The sequence below is a fragment of the Pleurodeles waltl genome, chromosome 12 (genome assembly GCF_031143425.1).
Source record: "Pleurodeles waltl isolate 20211129_DDA chromosome 12, aPleWal1.hap1.20221129, whole genome shotgun sequence".
Taxonomy (NCBI): domain Eukaryota; kingdom Metazoa; phylum Chordata; class Amphibia; order Caudata; family Salamandridae; genus Pleurodeles; species Pleurodeles waltl.
The window spans coordinates 51,870,568-51,895,618 of NC_090451.1; the positions used below are offsets into that span (position 1 = coordinate 51,870,568).

A 25,051-nucleotide genomic window follows, 5' to 3' on the forward strand; every position below is an offset into this window, starting at 1 on the left:
GCTACACATATGTAGTGACCTATGTGTAGTGCACGCGTGTAATGCTGTACCCGCACTCACAAAGTCCGGGGAATTTGCCCTGAACAATGTGGGGGCACCTTGGCTAGTGCCAGGGTGCCCACACACTAAGTAACTTAGCACCCAACCTTTACCAGGTAAAGGTTAGACATATAGGTGACTTATAAGTTACTTAAGTGCAGTGGTAAATGGCTGTGAAACAACGTGGACGTTATTTCACTCAGGCTACACTGGCAGGCCTGTGTAAGAATTGTCAGATCTCCCTATGGGTGGCACAAGAAATGCTGCAGCCCATGGGGATCTCCTGGAACCCCAATACCCTGGGTACCTCAGTACTATATACTAGGGAATTATATAGGGTGTTCCAATATGCCAATGGAAATTGGTGAAATTGGTCACTAGCCTGTTAGTGACAATTTGGAAAGAAATGAGAGAGCATAACCACTGAGGTTCTGGTTAGCAGAGCCTCAGTGAGACAGTTAGGCATCACACAGGGAACACATACATATAGGTCACAAACTTATGAGCACTGGGGTCCTGGCTAGCAGGGTCCCAGTGACACATAACAAACATACTGAAAACATAGGGTTTTCACTATGAGCACTGGGTCCTGGCTAGCAGGATCCCAGTGAGACAGTGAAAACACCCTGACATACACTCACAAACAGGCCAAAAGTGGGGGTAACAAGGCTAGAAAGAGGCTACTTTCTCACAGGGGGCTATAAGAGGGAATACTCCAGAGGTGGCCTTGTCAACCGTGTGTCAGACAGAACCAGATTCTAACCTTAACATCATCATTCAAACATGTGGCAATACCTCCACCTCAGCTCCTGTACCTGACGAAACTTTGATTTCTTGCAAATAAGCGAAGCCCTAGTCTACTGGGATTTACAAACAATCCAGTGTTTATTGTGCACTGCCTCATCTGTGATAAATGGTTTCTGTGCCCGGAGATCGCTGAGCCCACATGCCACGGTACCTCCTACACTCTTGGAAGTCACACCCACGCAACCAGCCACAATACCAGTTCTTGGCTCAGAAACATTTAATTCATCATGTAAATAGTTTCAGTTTTTCATTTAACACTCACAATAGGTGAACTATAACTTTAAAGAATACCTTGACAAAGGTTTGAAAGAAAAAGATGTACCTCTCTCATACACTGTTGCGTTAGTCGGCGTAGGAGCAACTTTCATCCGGGCAAGTAAATGCATGAACAACTTTCCATAAACAAGTTAATGAAGCCATTTCATTCTATTAAAGAAGTTAATGGAGAAACGTCACCCTATCATAAAATTCAATTGAGGAGCTCTGTTGTGCTAAACAAGTTCATATTTTTTTTAAATATTTGTGACAAAAAAACTATATACTTTCTTGAAGTAATCATTACAACTTGTTGTCGCAGTCATGTACTTGTTTTCCTGAAGTAATTAATTGCATACATCTAAATGTTTGATTTCTTATGCGGTTCTGGGCAGGGAATTTATTTAATATACTTCAATTGGGTAAACACTATGATATGTGAACCAGAAGGAACTACTTTTTTCTGTTGTGTGTTCTATCAAACAGGTCAACGCGGAATCAACTGTCCATCTGAATAGTCAATGGACAGCAACCAGCTACGTAGCAAGGGAAAAGCGGGTCATCTCCCTATCCAACATGTAAGTGAAGTCAGAACTTTCTATCAAGCAAGTCAACAGAAAAGGAGCAATTCAATATATTAACCTTAGATCGTCTATAACTAATCCCAGCTGCTTTTTGGAGGTACAAGTTAGTGCGTACCCAAGATGGCAGCAAGACAGGCTTGAGTGGTGTAATAAAGTTGAGAACGACTGTATACTCAAGACATTCACAAACAGCAAACAATTGGAACTGTTATTGCGGGGAAGACTTTTATGACATCACAATGCAGAGAGAAAAGGAAATTAAAAGATTAAATTATATCTCTTGGACATTAATAGATGAGCAAGAATGAAATCATGTATCCTCGAGAACACACTAGTAACTGAAATCCAGTAATGGTGACCCAGAGTTAGAAACTAACCAGATGGTGATAAACTGGATCATCCTCAAGAAAGTCTCTGTTAGAACATGTTCCAACAATTTTTTAAACACATTTCACTGTTTCTAATTTATCATCCAGTATATATTGGCACAGGCATGACAGTCCTATACTCGCTTGATGCTGCACCAAAGAAGTATGAGTGATCCACAGCACATGGTTGAAATTATAGTGCTTTCTATTCTAAGTTGCATACGCAAAGGAAGATAGGTCATAAAATATACAAGCTAAGTTCCCTGGTTCCTAATTACACCCGCCCGCAAGAACTTATTTGGACCCTATCTGCTAATGACTCCAAAAGTCTACTGGGGAGACGCTGTGAGATGTCAGTCAACATGCAGGAAATTCAAGGCGTTACAAGGGAATGGCTGTGAGTTTGAAGGAAAAAAAGGTTAAAGGATCTGCAAACAGGAGTAGATAATTCCATACGTGATACTAAGCCATTTATTGCACACATGGAAACTTTCAGGATTCTTTGAAGAATTCTAGCTACTAAAGAAAATTAGTATTCCAAATGGGCTGGAACATTTTCCCACATTCGCGAGAATGTTGGGGGTAATGGAAGTGAATTTGTTCCAAGACAGCAAGTATTCTTGATTCTTTGATTATTACATGTGCGATAGAAGGAATCCACATCCTTCCTAATTTTGAGTTTTTACTGGCGAAATGCCATGCTAATGTATCTCATCTCAAGAGAACGAGTACGCTTGAGAAAGTCAGTTGATTGTTCTTGGGGGATTTCAAGCAATTACTTTAGACAATGTCATACATGGGAAGTTTCGACCAGAGAAAGAGTTTGTTTTGTGTGCATAATATTGTAGTGTTTCCTTATAGACCGCTGCTTTAAGAGGTTGTTGTCAGAAGGGTTTTTCAGTCAGAAGAAGTTACAAGGTTTGCTTTGGTTAGCCATCTTTGGTCTACCATGGGTCCTAACATCAGTAATTCACAATTCCTTAGTAAAGGATTTCCTCTAATTCAGCCTTACAACAGAGATATCTCTGGTGACATAAAATGTATTATGTATCAATCTTAGCGCACAGTTACCAAAGCTGTGTCTTCAGAACTTTTAAATGGACAAATATTCTGATTTATTTTGCTCACTTAAAGATATATCTTAAAGTGCAAATCCTGGTGCAAAAAAACAAAAGAGAGCATTACCTACATTTTATATTGCGCTCAAATATTGAGCCTCTAAGCGCTGACAATAGAATGCCATAGAATGCACTAATTTGCTTTTTAGCTGTCTGAACCTGCAATGGATCACGACTAATAGCAACAGGTACATAAACTCACTGAGCTAGTATAATAAAATATATTACACCACATCCTTTCTTTTCAATAAAGAGGGCCCATAATGTTTTGAAAGGCAATAAAAGATGTCCCAGTGCCAGTCCCATTAGCCTGCACCCCGATTACTACAAGTCACTAACATCATGTGAAACATCAGTTTGTTTGAGAGGGCCCAGTATCAGAAATGTGAAAAATAAATTACTAGCCTCTCTCAGGTGCTTATTTTCTGAGCCTATCAATTACATCACATCTCTACGCTTCTAGAAGGGCAAATAGCTTTCGTGATTGTTGACTGTCACTTAGAGATGTCTGCCTCGGCTAGCCCACATCCTGGTCTCAAAATATATGATTATTCTGACTGAACATTCGGAATCCTGCTGATTCAGTTTATGCCTCGATTATGGGGAGCAGTTACCCCACAAATGTGAGATAGTGACGGGTAATGAAAAGTTAGAATTTGAGGTCCTGGGATCATGATGGGTTGAGCTGGCCCGCGCAGAGCTGGGCTCTTTTTTATGCTCCTGCAGTGTGTAAAGTGAATTCGTTCAAGAATATTTCTCCAAATTAATTTTAAATTCTATATTTCTGGGGAACATGTGTTCTGAATCCAGTCACGTGTTAAAATGTCCATTACTCTGATTTTTGTCAACCGGATCATACGTTCCAATTATACCCTACTCTCACGTGGCCCAGAGGTTTAGTTCAGACAATTCATCTTTTATGAATGAACCGGATTGAACGGAACCTGTTCCTAGAACCCGCAGTTGGCACCCCTTAGCAACAGAGTGACTTTCAAAGGTCTGTGTGGTCTTCTAAACTTTTTGGACTACCAGTGCCCTGTCCCTCCAGGAACCTCTACCACAGGACAACAGGGCACAACCTTGAGCCTAAGTACTTTAAATAACCTGACCACAAAAGAGTCCAGTGAAACCATAGGAACAGGATAACTGTCTACAGGAGGGCCAGACGGATGGGATAAACTGGACCCAACATGTAACTTAAGGCAGAACCATTTGAAGATGGGTTGTCCAAAGTGGGTCCATGAATGATGGACCCATACATCACTTTCAGAATATTCATGTAAGGTAAGTTTAAACCTCACTATTCTACATTCAAAATCGTTGGTGTAGTCAGTGAATATTCTGGCATGGAGCAACCCACCTGGATTTATGCTGGACACCCAGATTTTTTTGTTTTTTTTAAACCATCTTTACTGCTTTTTTGCACGCAGGTCAAAGTGTACAGGACTAAAAAAAAAAAAGTTGGCAAAACCAATAGGTTTGGCGTAGGCTGCTGGCCTTATGGCTTTGACAATGCTTTTTTGTCTATGAACAGTTTGTGTATGAAGGTATGCATTCTGTGGAAACAAATGCCATCTAAAATAGTACAAACATATATAACATATTTTATATAAAAGCACAGACTGAACTAGTACTCCCTGGCACCGAAGAAGACTTTAGTACAAGTTTGGGAGGCTAATGGCTGAAGTGGACTGACTCTGTGCCCCATGCTTGGTGTTGAATGATGTGGTGGAATTGCAGGAAAATGTAAATGACACTGCAACAGGCCCTTGGAGAAAACGGGCTGACTGAAATCCCCAAGTATGTGTAGTGTATATTTTTTATTAAAGAAGAAAGGTCATGGTTAACACCAGACCTAAAAAGTTCCAAGCACTCTCTTCCCACGCAGAAGGATAGAATCGTGCACCCCATGTTGTAGGTGACAGAGGCATTGAACAACGACGCTGACTTGTGAAGAATAAACACCTAAACAATTACAACATAACAAAGATACCAATTCGTAGCCATGGTGCACATTTTTTCTACAAGTTGTTTTTCTTTGATCTCATGAGAAGACCCTTGATGCTGGGGCTCATTTGGTTGAGTGTGGGCGGCTCACCGGGCAGAGCAGTGTGTGCCAGTGATGGGGCAGACTCACACAGAGGTTGTGGGGTGGCCAGGAGACTCTGGCTGGCACATCACTAGTTCCTTGAGGAGGTCAGCAGGTGCCAATGTCACTGAGGTAGTATGTATGGTTATTTAAACAGCTCTTTCAACACCCCTGAGGCCTAGAGTGTAGGAAAATGTTGTGTATTCTCTTACCTCTAACTTAAAGTATGGAACAGCCTCCCACCTACATCACAGCCCCCTCCTCCCTTCCTGAATTCTGCAAGAACCTAAAGACCTGGCTTTTTAATTAACCAGTTTGAATAAAAGGGGGGGGGGGCTTGGAGTTCAACTGGTCCAGTGTACGTACTCCCTACTCGTAATGAATCAATCAACAGAGTGCACTGTTCCAAACACTGACGGTGTCTAAGGATCAGAAGCAAAAGGCCCTCATGCATCATCACTGGGCTCGCTCCACGTCAGACTGGCACAACTCTAATTGTGTTTTTAATATTGACCAGCGTGTCCTCTTACTAATAAAATTGGTGATTAGGGGAGCGTTAGAGTCAATTTTAACATCCTTTTCTTTCTCTCCAGCTTTGTTTAACCTTTTATTCTGTCTCAAAATTCTGGCAAGGAGGCCCCCACCAGGGTCCCGTCAGACATTGCAGTGCCAGTCTGACGTGGAGCGAGCCCAGTGATGATGCATGAGGGCCTTTTACTTCTGATCCTTAGACACCTTCAGCGTTTGGAACAGTGCACTCTGTTGATTTCAATTAACCAACCTACCACGGGCAGAGCCAGGCGCAATCACCTGCTCAGCGCCAGGGTGTCCTTGCGGGTGACAGCGGGCTTTAAAGAACTCATAACAGGGGGGAATTCCATGAACCACTTTGAAAACAATTGTCAACAGCTTGTAGAGGGTCCTTTCTCTAGCAGCATTCACTCTAAAAACTCCCTCAGTCTGTCTCCGTCAGACGGGTTTACAAGTTACAACCACCTTGTAACCAGCACGTCCGCACCTTTGACTACACGTCAGACCCATAGGTAAATATCTCGATTCAAGTGGATAGCATCGTTCAACATCTACCTAAACGTTTTTAATTATTTCAGGGGAGGCAACTGGATCCAGTTTGAAAGCCAACATGCTAAATCCCCAACCACATATTCAACATACAACTACGAAATAGCCTGTGATGTTTCCATAGGTATCATATGTACAGACATGTATAGGACCAACTGTACAATGACTTAACTCTCTGAAGTGACCATGCCAGCTAGTGGAACTACACATAGCAGTGGAATGAGTGTGCACACATTTATAGTACCAAGCCCCCGTGTAGAAACAAACGCCATTAGTTTTGTGTCTGTCATTTGTTTTACGTGTATTTTGTTCTTTGAAGGACAGCATGAACACAGAAGTCAACGGATAAACGAACTAGTCATCTGCGCATCATCTGCGCCAGAGAAGAGAAATCACAGCTATCCCCCGCCCCAGGACTTTAAGCGGGAGGGGAAAAGTAGAGGGTCTCTAAAAGGGGAGTGGCCTGTGTAATAACAGCCGTGACTTAAACATGTAAACTAAATTTCTGTGATTTCCATAGTATGACAACTGACCAGTATTTTGGTCCCGCTCTCCAGATACATATCTCAGCATCTGATACACACCGAAAACCAACCAGGACTATTGACTTTGTCAATGGTTGTTAACTGTTTAAGATAAATGAGTAACTACCATGGTTTTGTTGTAAATAATTACCATTAAAAATGAATCAATCCTGAAATTGTGAGACTGTGAATTAAACATTATTGAGGCCTGTGGAAGGAGCACAGGTCTTCAGTGTCTCAGTGTCTCAGTTATGTTCACTCCCTGCTAGGTATGTGCATCGTTTTTACTCAACATCCAATCTAGCTGCACATTCTACACCTCATCGCTTCTCTCGTCAGCACCCTCGTTTCACTCTCTCCTGAATGCACTTCCTCGCATGTCCCTCACCGCTACCTCCCCCCCCCCAAAAAAAAAACACAGAGTGCACCCCTCACCTAAGCGCATGCATTTTCTTTGACTTTGGTGGTCTTGCCACTATTTTGGCAGCGGTGTACCTCCTCCACACACCTCTGCACATGATCACAATTGCTACTTGAATGCACGAGAGCAGCTCGGTGCACTCAGCAGACAGGCCAAGGATTGCATGGCCACGTACACTGCACATCTTTTGGGTCCTCTGACAGGCACTGTGAGATACTCACGCTGCCTTGATCCTCACTCCAGAGGGTCAGTCGTGGCTAGTTAGAGCTACATGGAGGGAACGCAGTTCAAACTGTGCACTATGCAAGACTAATATGCCATACCAAAAAAATCAGACAAAAACAAAACAAAAGGACATCATCCTGGAAATATATAACAGTCTTGGGAATGAAGATTAGACATAAAACGTGATATATAAACTATAACTAAGTCGCTGACATGGGATTCCTCCACGTTTTTCTTCCACTCATTGTTCAGCAATCAATCAATGTTTTACTAGCAAAGTTAAGGACATGAATAAATGGCCCCATAAGAACCGTTTCTATGTCGTTTTGAACTACTCCCGGGTCTGAGATCCGGAGGGACCCGGCCCACATAAAGCCCTGTTCACCGCTCTCCGTGTTTTGATAGTGTGGGTGGAGGGTGACACTGTCCAGCCTGCTGATTGCTCACCTACACGAGACCCCAGCAGCAGCTCACCGCCTGTAACAAGACGCCGTTAGCTTCCCACCACCTCCACCCGGGGAAGCCTGGATTACACACACACGCGCACTCACACACAGCCCAGGACACAAAGTTCATCCCCTCAACCGCAAACACTGCAGAGAGCTCTGAAACCCCGAGCAGCCGGCGAGAGCTGGACTCCTGGCAGCGTTTCACGTTGCCAGAGAGAAGGGTTCACGCCTGGAGAGAGAGCTCCCCACCCCTCAACCTCCAAAGGCACCTTCGGAGCAAAGCCAGTCCAACTTTACAAGCTCAGAAGTGCACACAAAGTTTGCTGCGTAAACGAGGTGCAAACTACAAAACAGCTCATACCCAGGGCGAATGCCCCCACAATTGCAAGACGTTACATAAGGTGCCCGGGTGGTACATGGGCGCACAGTTCCAGTGCCCCGGTGCGTTGTGCCACCAGGGTACAATATTCTCAGATCATCCACTGCAAAGTGCCAGCTCCAGGCAGATACCCCAGAGGGCAGGGGGTACTCACTGAATCGGGCTCCTGCAGCTACCAGTCCCCGGGGGCAGTGTGCGGGCGCATAGCTCCTCACCCTGCCATGCTCGCGCGCCTGTGATGAAGGCGCCCGGCTCCTGCGCTCACTCAAGTCTCGGCGGCTTCAGCATCTGGTTACACGTCCGCGGACCAGGGCGCCCTTAACCCCTTCAGCTCCCGCGGGAGCGCTCAGCCGCAGGCATCACCCGGTCCCTGGGAGTGTTTCTAGTCCGGACGTCACTCGGCGCTGGCACGGAGTCAGCTCAGCGGCGCACGGGGGAGCGAGCGCCGCGCTGCAAACGGAATCGCCTCTAGGCACTCTCATGTATGCAAACACCCAAGGTCAAATGGATTTATTGGCAGGGCAAGCTGTGACGTTGTTGCCAAAGCTGATAACTGTCAAATACCCAATATATATCTTCACAAAGACACACACACACATATATATAGTATGGATGTATGAGTTTAGTGTTCATCCTTCCTGCATTTAGCCCTATGAATGTTGATCCAAGGACAAATTAAGCAATTTATTTAGAACCACACAACGTGAATACGCCTGAGAAGCCAAGATTCATTCACATATTGCTAAAGTCTATTTATTGGCGTTTGTGACGTGCTGCTTGCAGAGCCCAGACTAAAGTTGTGATTGTCAGTTGGTAATTTAAGTAGCGCACATTTACCACTGATATGGTCATACGCGCTTTTGTCTTGCCTGATTGGTTGGGGGACGATGCTTACATATCTGGTTGGAAGGGTGTGTGGTTTAGATGTGGCCTAGTCCGGAAGTGTCTGTAGTCATGTGTGAGGCTCTGAATCATGTGCAAGGCTACTGAACATAACCATGCTTGTGTCAACAAGTGTGCAAGTAGAAAGAAAACTGATATATGTGTGTATATATATATATATATATATATATATATATATATATATTACCATATTACCTATTGGCAGTCACCACTAGGTAGTTATAGTAAGGACCATGTTTCTACACAAAAAGCGTTTTTTGACATCAGCAGACACGGAAGAGATTCCGTGTCTCCCCTCGCCCCCCACCTGCTCCTTTGTGACATCAGCACACTGCGAGGCGCGCTGACGCCACAATCTGTTTTCCTGAGCAGGAAGCGGAGGTACGGCCACTTCCTGCTCCCTTGGGGAAAACGGGCCCAAACGGGCCTCCCCACCATTCAGAAGGCCTCGTTTGAAAGGGGAGATTCTCCCTTTCAAACAAGGACTTCCTGAAACAGGAAACCCCACTAGACACCAAGGATTTTAATTGGGGGGGGTCGGCCCCCTCTGGAAATGGACCGTCCCCGTGGGCATATTTAAAAAAAAAAAAAAAAATTACACCTGGGTGGGGGTGCAATTGCGTCCCCCTGCCCACCCACAGGTTTAAAGAATACAATTTTGTTTTTAAAAATGAAATTGACAGGTGGTTGCCTGTGAGCAGGGGGCCCCTATGCGGGGGTAATTAAAAAAAAAAATAGTTGTATGGTTTCCCTGGGGGCCACAATGGCCCCCAGGGAAACCATACAGCTATTAAAAAAACATATATATCTATATAATATATGCATAGATCTATATATATGTGTATATATATATATATATATATATATATATATATATGTATATATATATACACACATATATACAGTATATATAGATATACATATCTATATAGATAGTTATATCTATATATAGATATGTATATATATATGTATATATATATATATACATATATATATATATATATATATATATATATATAGAGAGAGAGAGAGAGAGAGAGAGAGAGAGAGAGAGATCGAGAGAGAGAGAGATCACTTTTGTCTATGCGTGTGTGGTTTCCCTGGGGGCTTCAATCAGCTCTCTCTCTCTCTCTCTCTCTCTCTCTCTCTCTCTCTCTCTCTATATATATATATATATATATATATATATATATATATATATACAGGTTATAAATGTCTTGTGTCTTCAAAGCAATTCACATACTTCAACTGATGCGTTTCAACTGTAGCTTTTAGGCAGCAATAAAAAAGGCAAGTAACTCGTGTGATTATGTTTCTGCTACAAATGGATCTGACTTTTGTCTAGTGGCAGATTTGATGCCATAATGTAGCGCATAAGGTTTATTATATGCCTACTGCAAAGATCAAATCTATATTTTATGTAAATAGCTGTGTGGACTAGTAAAGCCAGCCATTACCTGCGCTATAATAAAAATGAAATGTATGTGCGGGGGGCAATGGAGAGAAGAAGGGCACTTGCTGGGTGGTAGTGAGGGAATCCGAGGAGGAGGTCATGGGAGTGGGAGCACCAATAATGATTGTTGGACTGAGCACCAGAGGCGCTAAAGACTGTGACAATTGGTATGTGACAAGGTGAAGTAATAGTGTGTCTTTTTTGTTTTTTTGAGTGTCTTGGGAGAATGTACTGATTGAGGGAAGAAGTGAAGGTCAGTGGCTAATGTGTTATAGTGAAAGTTTAGCCAGTAGCAGAGATGGCATTTTGTTGGATGACTGCTGCTCAAGCCCCATCTCGGGTTATGGAGGACAGCTCTGATGTAGGATCAGAGACTGAGACAGCAGATACTGAGACACCATCTGAGGGATAGGACAATGGCGCAGACTCTGGGAGTAATTTTTCAGTCGGAGGCCCATTCGATAACTCCTCTTCCTGCTGTCCCTTCGCCAGCACAATCTGTGCAGCGGGTCAATAGTGGGTTAGCCCAACCCAGAGTGCAGGTGCATGCGGTGGCAAGCACAGAGAGAGTGCTCACTTGGGAACTCCCCAATTTAGTTCAGCCCCAAATTCCACCGCCCAAATCGTATTGTGGAGACATCAAAATTATCTATCACAAAACAACCTGGTTTTGTAAGGCAGGCACCTGCGTTTCTGGTCCCAGGCTTGGTGGCCATATAGGGAAACCTACCAAACTCAGAAATTTCTGGAAACTAGACACCTGGGGGAGTCAACTGAGGTGTGACTTGTGTAGACTTCCCAGAGGTTTCTTACCCAGAATACCCCGCAGAGGTGAAATGTTGAATAAAAACTCTATTTTTTCTTGCATTTCTGTCACACAAACTACAGGAATATGCTGGGATCCACAAAATTCCTACCACCCAGTGCATCCCTAACTGTCCTGATAAAAACGCTACCCCACTTGAGTACCTGTACCTAGTGCCTGCGACAGGAATGGATCACCCCAGGGTCAACAGTTGCCCTCATGTAAGGACCAACATTGATGGTTATGTGATCTATTCCTGACATGGGCACTAGGCCTACCCACACAAGTGAGGTACCATTTTTATCGGGAGATTTGGAAGGAAATTTGTGGCTCCTCTCAGATTCCAGAACTTTCCATCACCGAAATGTGAGGAAAAAGTGAGTTTTATATCCCAATTTTGAGGTTTGCAAAGGATTCTGGGTGCCAGAACCAGATCAGAGCCTCACAAGTCACCCCATTAGGAATTCCCTTAGCTGTATAGTTTAAAAAAATGTGTAGGTTTGTTAGGTTTCCCTAGGTGCCGGCTGAGCTAGAGGCCAAAGACCACAGCTAGACCCCTTGCAAAAACACGTCCGTTTTCTTTGGGAAAATGTGATGAGTCCATGTTGTGTTTTGGGGCATTTCCTGTTGCGGGCACTAGGCCTATCCCCACAAGTGAGGTACCATTTATATCGGGAGACTTGGGGGAATGCTGGGTGGAAGGAAATTTGTAGCTCCTCTCAGATTCCAGAACTTTGCAGCACTGAAATCGGAGGGAAAAGTGTTTGTTTTGGCCAGATTTTGAGATTTGCAAAGGATTCTGGGTAACAGAACCTGGTGAGAGCCCCACAGGTCACCCCATCCTGGATTCCCCTAGGTGTCTAATTTTAAAAAATGCACAGGTTTGGTAGGTTTCCCTAGGTGCCGGCTGAGCTAGAGGCCAAAATCCACAGCTAGGCACGTTCCAAAAACACGTCAGATTTCAATGTAAAAATGTGATGCGTCCATGTTGCGTTTCCTGTCACGGGCAGTAGGCCTACCCACACAAGTGAGGTACTGTTTTTATCAGGAGACTTGGGGGAATACAGAATAGCAGAACAAGTGTTATTGCCCTTTGTCTTTCTCTACATTTTTCCTTCCAAATGTAAGACAGTGTGTAAAAAAGACATCTATTTGAGAAATGCCCTGTAATTCACATACTAATATGGGGACCCCAGAATTCAGAGATGTGCAAATAAGCACTGCTTCTCAACACCTTATCTTGTGCCAATTTTGGAAATACAAAGGTTTCCTTGATACCTATTTTTGACTCTTTATATTTCACCAAATGAATTTGCTGTATACCGGGTAGAGAATAAAAACCCATTGCAAGGTGCAGCTCATTTATTGGCCCTGGGTGCCCATAGTTTTTGATGAACCTACAAGCCCTATATATCCCCGCAACCAGAATCGTCCAGCAGGTGTAACAATATATTGCTTTAAAAAATCTGCCATAGCTGGAAAAAATTATAGAAGAAAACGTGGACAGAAATTGCTCTTTTTTACCTCAGTTTCAATATTTTTTTATTTTAGCTGTTACTTTCTGTAGGAAAACCTTTAAGGAGCTACATAAATGACCCCTTGCATGAATTCAGAATGTTGTCTACGTTTCAGAAATGTTTAGCTGTCCTGGATCAAGCATTGGTTTTACACCAATTACTGTCACTGACTGGGAGGAAGCAGAAAGCACAAACAATAGTAAAAATGGAGTATGTCCCAGTAAAATGCCAAAACTGTGTTGAAAAATATGGATTTCTGATTCAAGTCTGCCTGTTCCTGAAAGCTGGTGAGTTTAGCACTGCAAACCCTTTGTTGATGCCATTTTTTCAGGGGAAAAAAACACATGCTTTCATCTGCAGCCCTTTTTTCACATTTTTCAGAAAAAAACAAAATTGTAGTTGTATTTTGGCTAATTTCTTGGTCTCCTCCAGAGGAACCTACAAACTCAGGGTACCTTTAGAAACCTTAGGATGCTTGAAAAAAAGGACACAAATTTGGCGTGGATAGCTTATGTGGACAACAGAAATATGAAGGCCTAAGCGATAACTACCCCAAATAGCCAAAAAAGGGTTCAGCACTGGGGGAGAGGGGAAAGGTTCAGCGGCTAAGGGGTTAATAACCCCCCGGGGGGACAGCTCCTGGGGACATTGTTTTTTTTTTAATAGGAGGGCCTCCTGGCCCCTGCACCCCAGTGATCATGACCTCCCTGGGGCAAAATTATTTTTTTAATGTGGGGGACGCCGGACTGCCTCCCCCACAGGCCTGGGGACCACTACCTCCTTGGGACATTTATGTAATAGAGTGCAGGGGGCTGCGCGACCCCCCCGTACCCTGGGGACCACTACCCTCCTGCTGCAAACTGATTTTTTATGTGGGGAAGGTCCCACAGCCTCCCCCACAGCCCGGGGACCACCATCTCCACATGGCACTTATCTAATATAGTGGGGGGGCACGTCCCCCTCGTAGCCCTAGTGGCCACCACCTCCCTATGGCAAATAGTAAAAAAAAATGTAAAGGGGATGTGTTTTGGACCCCCAAGCCCTGGGGACCACCACCCCCCGGGGCTATGCATACTGGAGGGGGGCTGCGCAGCCCCCTCCAGGAGCCACTGATGACCCTGGGGACTGCCACACCCCACGGCCGGCTCCTGCTATGTCTCGTGGTGCCCACCCCGATACACAGCTGTTTGCTGTGGCTTGGCTGCAGTTTTGACAGCTGCAGCCAGGTCACAGCAATCATAACTCTGCTTTCTGACAGCGGTACCCGCTGTCAGAAAGCAGAGTTTTCATCTGTCTTCCCTGCACGCAGATACGCGTGCAGGGGAGAGAGATGAAAACATTGCTTAAGCAAGCAGGCATCTGCTATGAAAAGCAGCTGTCTGCTTGCTGAAGCAATGCTAGCTCACGCAGGAGGCAGGAGCCGGTTGGGACCCCGGTGGAGGCCTTGAGGCTCCCCGCGGTCCCACATAGCCCATAAAGGGCAAACAAATGAAAAAAAAAATCAGGTGGGACCAAGGTGGGGACCTTGGGGCTCCCCCCCGTCGTCCCTGATAGCCCGTAAAGGGCTAAAAAAATAGTGAGGGAAAAAAATACGTAGCCTAACGGTGAAGGTCACACACCTTCACACTGAAAGTTGATGGTTCAACTCCAGGTGTATCCGTAGTCATTTCCCTCCTTTTGTAACGTACAAAACCATAGAAATTCACCTGTTGTAGAGTTATCTCAAGTAATTATAACTCATTCCCTAAAGTAACTATAACTCAAAGCCTCACCATACACTGCCAATTACCCCACAAATTATGGCACTCATGACATCTCTGATAATATCATTGATAATATCAGTGTAATATCTGCAGTAACATTTTTGATGAAAAACCTGTGCAAGGCGGTGGATCTCTAAGATCTTTTCTTTATAGTTGTTTCCAGGTAAATAACTTTCACTGTAAAGATGTTCATGTAATGACATCACTCTGATGAAGCTGCTACAGTGAGGCTATGGTGGACGGCACATTTACATAATGATGAGCCAACATGTACTGTTATTGTGGTTCATACATTTCATCCACTGGGAGTGCTACACTCTTCCATCTGCCGCTGGCTCCACCAGTGACCAAAACATATTGATATAAGAGAAAATGAAGGCATGTGACCCCAACACTCTGACTCGTCACAAGGAGGTCTGCAAGATATAGTCGATCTCTACAGGTCAACAACAAATCTTAAGTAACTTGTCATTAGAGGTTCTATGCTTAGCTCTAATTGTGAATGGATATACGTTAGCAGTTTCTTTGTGTATCTACCTCTGTGTTATCAACTCAAGCATTGTCATTATATAATCTTTTGTGTAAGATGGTTGTAGTTCTGTTGAATTGGAAAATAACCAATACCGTAAACACCCTGTTGCTCCTTACTCTTAGCAATTTGTATGTGTGTACTAGAACTCTAATACTTAGTGCACAATATTCCCAATAATACACAAGTAATATACTCAAATCTAAGGGCCTCATTACGAGTGTGGCAGTCCAAGGAATGGCGCGCTTGCGTTGATGGTCGGACCGCCGCACTCCAGGTGGTCCAACCAGCCAATTACAATTTTGGTGGGTGGACCTGCCTAAAGACTGCCGTCTCCACGAGGATCATAGATCCCGACGGAGTGACGGCGGTCAGGCTTGTAACTAGCCACTGCAGAGCTAAACTCAGCGTTGCCTGGCTGATTACAACCCCACTTTCCACCAGCCTTTTCATGGCGGGAGCCCTGCCATGAAAAGGCTGGCAGAAAGCTAGTGCCGGGAGTCACAGGGCTGCCAGTGCACTACCCATGCCTAAGGCATGGGAAGTGCAGGTGCCCCGTTGCCCAGCACCATCGGAATGCGCACAGTCTGCTTTGCAGACAGCGCATATTCCAAGGGTGCTGGTGTACTATGGTATTGACCTCAGCTCCCTTAAAGGAGCCGAGGCCAATATCCTTGCACTGTTGCCACTGGTCAGCCCAGCGGGAACGCGTATTGTAATGTTCCCGCCGGTCAGCTCGGCAGGAACATTGTAATACGCTCGGGAGGGGGACGTCACCGTCATGGCGGTGGTGTCCTCCCTGTGGCTTTGGCAGTCGGACCGCCAAAGTCATAATGAGGCCCTAAGCATCCTTCCTATTTAACACAGGGAAACCTTTAGTGTAGAAGCCCCAGTCTTGAGAACTCAGACAAATGTTCAAGAAGATAATTCAAAGTTCGCTCTCATTACTTGATGAAAAATAAACCCTGGTCACCAAAAATATGTGCCAGAGTTCACCACTGACAAAGACCTGCACAAATTAAAAAATTGATCAATCACACAGTTTAAAATGGATTGGGCTGTAGTGTCAGAGTCTGCCTAGCAAGCAACAGAAACATTTACGCTAATATGACCCCAAGTGAGATTACATTTATGGGCCCGGCCGATCCCTACTACCGTCTACTTGTCGACTGTCAATCAACCACACAGAATGGTGTTTGGGGTCAGCCTTGAACTCAAGGGGAGCTTCAGAAATATATACTTTGGCATTTTCCCAAGTATAGGAAGACCGAAGTAGGGGCCTGAGACATAGAAGTGGCCTACTTTCCTAATACTGTGAGAGCCCAGAAATTACTGATTCTTTGAAGTAAAAGATGCACATTTGTAATCTTGGAGAATCAATTTTCATTAGACGTCTTCCATTCCAGGTAGGCAACCCAAAGCAAATGGGCCGAAAAATAATACTAAGTGACAGGGGATGTTTTTTAAATTTAAATTTAGGTTCTTAATTAAATGTTAGAATATTAAGGCACACCGAACAGAGATCCGACCCAAATAAAACTTGACATTGTGGCATGTATGCTTGAGAAAGAACCTTTTATCATGGATCCCTGATGATGGCCAGTTTATCTTGTTCAGTTTGTTTCAACTCAAATTCCCACAGACGTGCCGCATGCACAGAGGAAACTCGATTTGGTTTGAGTGGACATAGGTAAGGCAGGGTGACCCAGGCTTCAACTGGATGACATTGAAAACCAGGCATGTGTCGGCTGGCACAGGTAAAGCGGGTTGGCCCAGTCTTCAAGTGGATGACATGGAAAGCCAGACATGTGTGGTTGGCACAGGTAAGGCAGGTTGGCCCAGTCTTCAAGTGGATGACATGGAAAGCCAGACATGTGTGGTTGGCACAGGTAAGGCAGGTTGGCCCAGTCTTCAAGTGGATGACATGGAAAGCCAGACATGTGTGGTTGGCCCAGGTAAGGCAGGTTGGCCAGGTCTTCAACTGGACGAAATGGAAAACAAGACGTGCCCAATGGTGGCACGGGTAAGTTTGGCTGACTTTGTCTCCAGCTGGACGGCCTAGAATATCTCACTTGGGTACGGTTGGGACATGTAAGGCGGGGTGGCCTGGTCTGCATGTGAACAACATAGAACATCAACATACAGAGACCCGAACAACAAACCCAGTCGAAATATCAGTGCAGGGCAGTGGAGCCGTTTCACCAATATCAGTGAGACGCTGACGTAAAATGACACACCTTGAAACACCTTCCCGACAGCCATGAGACCACAGAAACTGGCAAAACTTGACCCTTGACCAGATAATGAAATGGTTTGCTGTTTACTGGAAACCCGAGCCTGAAGTGCATTTGCAAATATCGATTGAAAAGATAATTGGAAGAAAAGCCCAGTTATTACAAATGGGAAAAGTTCGAGATATATATTCATTATTAAATGATGGGTCATAATATCTGTTAACTTCCTGGTATCGCAAAGTTCTTCCTTACACCAGAGGTAAAAATCGAACAACTGTGACTTTTCCGGTTTAGAACCAGTATTTTAAGACAGACAGTCAACAACTACAGCAGAACAGCCAATAACTGACCGAACGTGACCCTGGTGACATGGGGTCAGTAATTAGATGTTCACTTCCGCACTCTAAACATTGCTCTACTAACCAACCAATCAGAAGGGCCCTGATGATGGACACGCTGGTCCACTCTATCTCCAAGGCCTTCAGGGTGACAGATAACAGGAAGAATGAGAACTCTACCTCATCTAGCTCTGGAGAGGCGCTATTAGCTACACGGGCTCTGGTTCTCAACTTTTTACATCTAAGTGCGACAACTTGTGGTTGAAATAAAGGATTTCTGCACCTAAGAAAGAAATTCTAGTTAGTGACTAGTTGATATTTCACTGAAGTAAGTCGAATTGGGTAGGAAAGCGATTATAACAGGAGAAAGAAGAAAACACCCAAATATCCTATAGGAAGTTGATTTGTTTGTGGGGAAATCTCGGATAGAAATGTGCAGCACGCTTTCGTGTTAATCGTAAACCCAGTAGATTTTTAGTTGGCTGGAGTGTGTTTTGTGGGGCTGTTGGCCTGGTAGGATATTTAGGACTAGAAACTGTAGAAAATATAATTCTCCAAAGCCTGATGGACTACAAAACAATTAAATGCCAGGGGCACCGGTAGGATCATGTGGCACTCTTAGACCACCAGAAATAGTGGCTGATTTTACCACCCTGAGCCCCGCAACACCCTTCTAGCTCTGGAGGGCTACAGAAGGGCATTCAAAGAGTTAAAGAAGAAACCAGTGCTTGTGGGGCATCCCCTTGTCCAAAATTGCTAATTAGTCTGCTAAATTTTGTTAGAGCACAAGAAATTTGTCAAATGCACGTAAATAAGTAAAATTTGCACAAGAAGGTGTGTCTCCCATTCACAAGTCACAGAAGATTCTGGGTGTAGACTGGTTTGAGGAGAATATGTCTCACTGTCATGATTTTACTGTTTCCGTGAGATATCTTCTGCTCAAACCAATGAACCAGTTATTCAGGGTGAAAATTACACGAAATTTCACACCTGTGAAATTTAGGGAAATTTATGTAATGCAGCAAATGTCGCTTTGGCGAGATTTCTTGGGCGTGACAAAGATTTTCCTCTGGCCTATAAGAGCTGTGTTTACATTCAGTTTCTGCCTTTCTGACCCCTAGCACTAGTGGGCGCATGATTAGTGCCAAGAGCACTGAAATGCAAAAAGGATGCAACGGGTCCTAGCACTTGATACAGCCGTGATACACCTTAAGTAATTCTGTGAACCCACCCCCCGGACAATATCATACTGATTCACAGAATGAGATTAAAGAGATCTTTAAAATAGTAAATGATGCTTACACTACGTAAAAAAACAATTACGTGAATCGTTCAACGCCGTAAGTTTAGGTGGTTTGAGGAGAGGAATGTTATAGGGTGTTTGCCCAGAAAAATGTATGGAATACTCTGAAATTCATAGGCTTGAGGACATTCGCGAGCATCTTACATCACCATTCCTGCCCCGAAGTGTAAAATGTGGCTGGTAGAAGGTGGAAGGAGGGACTAAACCTGTTTCCAGAAGGAGAATTTCTGAGGAGCACCCCCAGGTGCCATGGAGATAGAGTGGGTTGGGTTTCAAAGGAGAGGACAATGTTTTCCACCTGAAAACAGCTCCAAAAGTGGAAATGCACACCTCCTTTAGACCTACCGCTGCATATTTTACCTCTGTTTGTAAATCTGCATGATTACCCCCCCCCCACCCCCACCAAAACCTAAAAGGTCTCCCACAGATCTTTGTAAAAAGTCGCAAAACTTCGACATTTTCTCCAAATATAGGTATTAGAGTGTATATTTCAAAACTATGCTGTATTAAATTGTGTGAAAGGACTTTTGATTATCATAAATTGATTGGACATAAATCAACTTTTCTTTCATTGATCAAACACTGAGAGCTTTATTTCATTCACAAAATATTGCTTTGGTTGAATTTATTCCAGGGACGCGAATCGAAACTGTAGTAGTATGAACTGATCCCAGCTCACAAACCTGTGTGTAATTCAAGATTACGCACTCTGTGCTGATGATGTAGCAAAGAGGATCTTCACTGCTATGGCTGTATAGCTTTACCGGGGTTTTTACAAAGGTAAATGCAATCCAAGATTTCTCCAGAAGAAGCCACCCCAGATACCCCAAAGGGGCATCGACTATCAAGGGTTCGTGAAGAGGAAGAAATAAAAAATAAATAATACAAATATTAACATTAGTTATAATAAGACAGATAGTAAATATGACAGCCAATAAAAACATAAACACTAATATAATGTATTCTAATACTGATATAATAACGACAATAATAAAATAGCAGAACAATATTCTTTATTGCAATAAAAATAATAGCAGAATTTATGGTAACATCATTAATAACAATAGAATAATTAATGATAAGAAGCAAATTCCTAGTTCCCACAATGACATTAATGCACATTTCCGAGACTTCAGATGCAAAGGGAACTTTTTTGCGGATAAGAGTTTTAGAAGTTTTGAATTTTGGACATTCTTTCTTGCATATTGAAATTAAGGGAGTAGAAAATCTGCTTCTTTTCCATTTCAGTACCACTTAAATTGCTGCACATCAGCATACACACAAGTTATGAAATGTAACCCTAAATATGGACAGCTCACCACTTCTAAAAATAGATGACCTTTTCTTGCAACAATAAACACACGTTGGCATTTTTATGGCTGTGGAATTTTATATAAACATAGAACTTAGAATGATAATAAACTTTTCCATTTTTTTAGCTTACTTTTATAAATGTATGATCTTTGGAGCCACAATTGTTTTATATTTTTCAGTATTTACGAGAAACAAGCAATGTTAGGAAATAAAAAAATATATATATATATATATATATATATATTTATATAGTCCAGCATACATCGCTAGGTCTCTTTTCAATACAAAAATGAATCTGAGGCCTTACCCCATACTCAGATGCAGAAGGGGTTTCTAAAATTTGCTAAAATTACTGTTATCAACAAGGATTTTTCAGGAGCCTTGTAATTTTAGTGAATGGATGACACAGGCCACCACCCAACACTTAACAGATTCTAGCTCTAGACTCCAGTGTTGTGCACCATTTGCCACTTTTGTGAGCAGATCAGTACCTTGGCCTCATTCCATATTAAGGGGCATGGTAAAGGTTGTGATGTTTACAAAGAATTTCTGTTATTACATTTAAAAAAATGCCCTTGTCCAATGCTCATTAAAGCTATGTGGGTTGCAAAAGTTTGTTTTCATTCTAAAAAGTTTCAGAAGCACTGAAATAGAGAGTTTTACCTGTTTGTAAAAATGGGGTCTTTCCCTATGCCAGGATCCTGATGTTAACAAGCATTTGCAATGCAATGGGTCTCGAGCTTGCTCCAGTTAGAGGAGTTAGAGCTATTAGTATTGTAAATTCCTAACTGGACTTTTCTTGCCATATAAATTGGAAGTGAAAAGTAAAACAGTTGACAATAGCGAGCTGACTCAAAGCGCCACGGCCACATGAGCATGAGCGGGAAGGAGAGCCACAAAAAGAAAAAGAAGTTCGCTCACAGTCAAATGTACCGGCAAAAGTGCAAGTATCCATCTGACAGGGTCGATGGCCAAGGTGGTAACAAACTGCCCCAATGAGGGACAAACGTAAAGCATTTACCAATGATAACAAAGGATTTTTGAAAGGCACACCCATGCGGTGGCTGTGGTTAAAAGCCCACAGATAGATTACAACAGGCTAGCGCGCTTGCACACTTGACCTACAAAAGGGATGTGAAAATTTTTATTTGCGTAATTACACTAAATTTTGAGAAAATGATGTGAGATTACACAGACAAAATGGAAAGTTCACCTGGGCCTAGTATTAAATAGAACTGCCAGAGTCCTGCCTCTTAACCAAAAGTAGAGCTTGCACAAAAATAATATATTCACAAATTCAATAGTTAAAAACAGGAAAAAGTGTCCTCCACTTCACTAACCACCCCTTCAAAGCAATAGATGTTTAATTAAAAACAACAACCACATTCCTTTCTGGACACTTAGGAATGAGACTTGAAGAAACTGGAATGCAAACATACACAGCTGGAGGCAGCCTTTGGCCCTGTCTTTAACAGATGACCAATGAAATGAGCCTTGATGCCAGCACAGACGGACACTGAGATGGTCAGGAGGGATGCAAGGATTGTAGCCACCAGAGGCAAATGTGTGTTCTGGGTGCCCCCTACTGGTGAGGCCGCAAGTCTACGCCTTGACACCCAAGTAGATTTTGCCAACACTGTTGAAGCTGAGCAAGAATTGTGACTAGTCCCCACAACTGTAGCATTTTTAGATGCAGCTGCATGAAATGTGCAAACTTCGACAAGGCCTTTCTTCATAATACATGTGGAGACTAATACTAGATGCAGGACCAATGCAAAAATGCAGAAAGTTAATAATGATGGTCTGAAAAGTTTTGAGCGCTCTGTGACCCAGAAGCGAATCTTGGAGCTAGAAACAGAAGAAGAGCTATACAACAGAGTTAAATGATAGCACCGAAATATAAAAACCTGTTTTTTTAGCGTACTGAGCTTTATTATTTTCCATATGGCATAGCCACCTGTGTCACAAATAAATATATATATATATACATATATATATATATATATATATATTAAATTCAATCAAAATACATTTGTTTGAAAATTCGGCATCATTTATAACTACTTAACAAAATTTATTGATTACCTCTAGTATGTTCTTTATACTGTTTTTATTTTTTTATGATGGTTATTAAAATATTTGTTACAAGCTGTGAAAAACTGACCAGCCTATCTAATGGAAAATGTGTTGACATTTAGCTGGGTTGCCAGCCTGTTACCCCAGAAAATCATAAAAAATATGCATACCTATATACAGAGACACAGGGGCTTTAGGTCAGCCTCTTCGTTCATTGCTCTGTTGTGGAAAGTACGTTTTACTCCAGCCCCCCTGCAGCACACAGCATGGTGCAATCGGCCAGCCCACTACATCCATTGGCTAATTTCACTGTGAGTGACGGCATTCTACTCCTTCTCAAGGAGCGCACACATAGTCATTGTCTTGAGTGCCAAGAGGCAGTATAACAATGTGTGCTTTTTAGGACTAAAAATATTTTTACTTTTAGACATTTTTGGGGGGTTTCTTCCATAGCAATTACGTTTTCCAAAAAGCATGACATAAACAAAACAAGCATTGACAAAGACAAAAGGGTTGCAGCCAACACAGACCTATTGGCTTTGCCAGTGCTTGTTTATTTATGTTTGCCAATTTCCTTTTTTGCATATGTTTGTAAAAAAAACTATAGAGAAATAAAAATAACTTTGCACATTTGGCAAAGGCAGGCCTTTTTGCTTTCCCAGTGCCTGTTGGAGTAGCCAAGAGATTTGCAGAAGTAGGAGACTGTGTGCGCGCCTATATCTTTGAAAGGGAGGCGAGCGGAATTTGGAGTCAAGCCCATCGATAGCCCGATTACAGATGTATTCTCCAAGGGCGAATTCATTTAAGAAAACAAGGCCTCCATTGAAGAGGTGTATGTAAGTCTGTCCAAAAAGGGTAATTTTAAATATGATGTTTTTGTTATATATCAGTCTGGTGAGTATAGAAAATGTATAAGAATGCATATGTAAAACAACAGTGTTTAAAAAAATTCTGGCGCAGCCCGGAAGAGATTTAGGCGATAGTAAAGTGTGGGAAAATATAGCCCTCCCTCCTCCAAAGTTGTGAAGTCTGTCTCCATCACCCATCTATGCATAGGGTTGAAAATCTCAAGGTTTGAGTCCTCCTTCCAGAGTACCTGATGACCAAGCCCAGAAAAACAGATGAAAAGCAAAGTAATAGTTTATTTCTTTCCAACTCTTGTAAATGGCTGCATGAGAGGTGTTCTCTTATTAGACTGTTTACTCTTCCACTGCCTGTACAGTTGAGGAGGTAGAGTTTTACTACCTGCAGGGCAGATGACAATGTGGTTGCCCACACATTTGTCTCACAGTATTCAGAGATAGTTTTATAGCAGCACCCCTAGGACTACAAGTACCAGAATGCACCGCAGGGAAGAACACCTGGATCAGCATGAATGACATTTGTAACCTTGGGGATTCCAGAAAGTTCTTGAAGCACCGGCAGTGCAAGGAGTCTACAATCATGGAATCAGTGGGTGTTGCAGGCACACACAGGGATAACAAGCACTGGTAATGGAGACAGAAGTAAACTGCACTTATAAGGTCATTACTCACTAGATGGCTCCGTGGCACCAAAGAACCAGTGGCAGTTCTAGCTTTTTCTTTAACAACCTGATGTATCCTGGGAGTTGTACTTTCGTTTTATGTCTGCTCAATGAACACACCTAAAAGTAAGCATTTACAGGTGAGGTCGCGTCACGGAGTCGTCTGCCAATCGCACGTAGAGACCCCGAGTAAATGCACGCGCGTAGCATTTCTGGCCCTGTCATCGTCAGCTTAATGTTTAACCCTGAGAGCAGAGGAGTGCACGCGGCCCGCGAGGGCCCCCTGGCCTCTACGTCACCCCCTTTCACTTATGAGTCCTGTGCGCAGGCCCTTCCTCTCCTGTGCTAAAACCAGGTGAGTGTTTACTTCCGGCTTCAGGAATCTACAGCATTACAGGGTGGGTGCGCAGGGTTAAAGTTACCAGGTAGGGGGAGCAGGGTTAAAGTTACCAGAGAGGGGTGCGCAGGGTTAAAGTTACCAGATAGGGGGAGCAGGGTTAAAGTTACCAGAGAGGGGGAGCAGGGTTAAAGTTACCAGAGAGGGGGAGCAGGGTTAAAGTTACCAGATAGGGGGAGCAGGGTTAAAGTTACCAGAGAGGGGTGCAGAGTTAAACTTACCAGAGAGGGGTGCGCAGGGTTAAACTTACCAGAGAGGGGGAGCAGGGTTAAACTTACCAGAGAGGGGGAGCAGGGTTAAACTTACCAGAGAGGGGGAGCAGGGTTAAAGTTACCAGAGAGGGGTGTGCAGGGTTAAAGTTACCAGAGAGGGGTGCAGAGTTAAAGTTACCAGAGAGGGGTGCGCAGGGTTAAAGTTACCAGAGAGGGGTGCGCAGGGTTAAAGTTACCAGAGAGGGGTGCGCAGGGTTAAAGTTACCAGAGAGGGGTGCGCAGGGTTAAAGTTACCAGAGAGGGGTGCGCAGGGTTAAAGTTACCAGAGAGGGGTGCGCAGGGTT

At 43.4% G+C, this 25,051-nt stretch overlaps 1 protein-coding gene across 2 annotated transcripts in view; it reads right to left on the minus strand.

Moving 5' to 3' along the window:
- PDE4C (phosphodiesterase 4C) overlaps positions 1-8,738 on the minus strand; it is an 837,713-nt gene extending 828,975 nt beyond the window's left edge. Inside the window, exon 1 of one of the 2 annotated variants that reach the window (XM_069216588.1) lies at positions 8,493-8,738. The gene's annotated coding sequence lies outside the window, so the exon portion shown is untranslated. The remainder of the gene's footprint in view (positions 1-8,492) is intronic. The other variant, XM_069216587.1, reaches the window with a different exon arrangement.
- Positions 8,739-25,051: the final 16,313 nt, after the last annotated feature.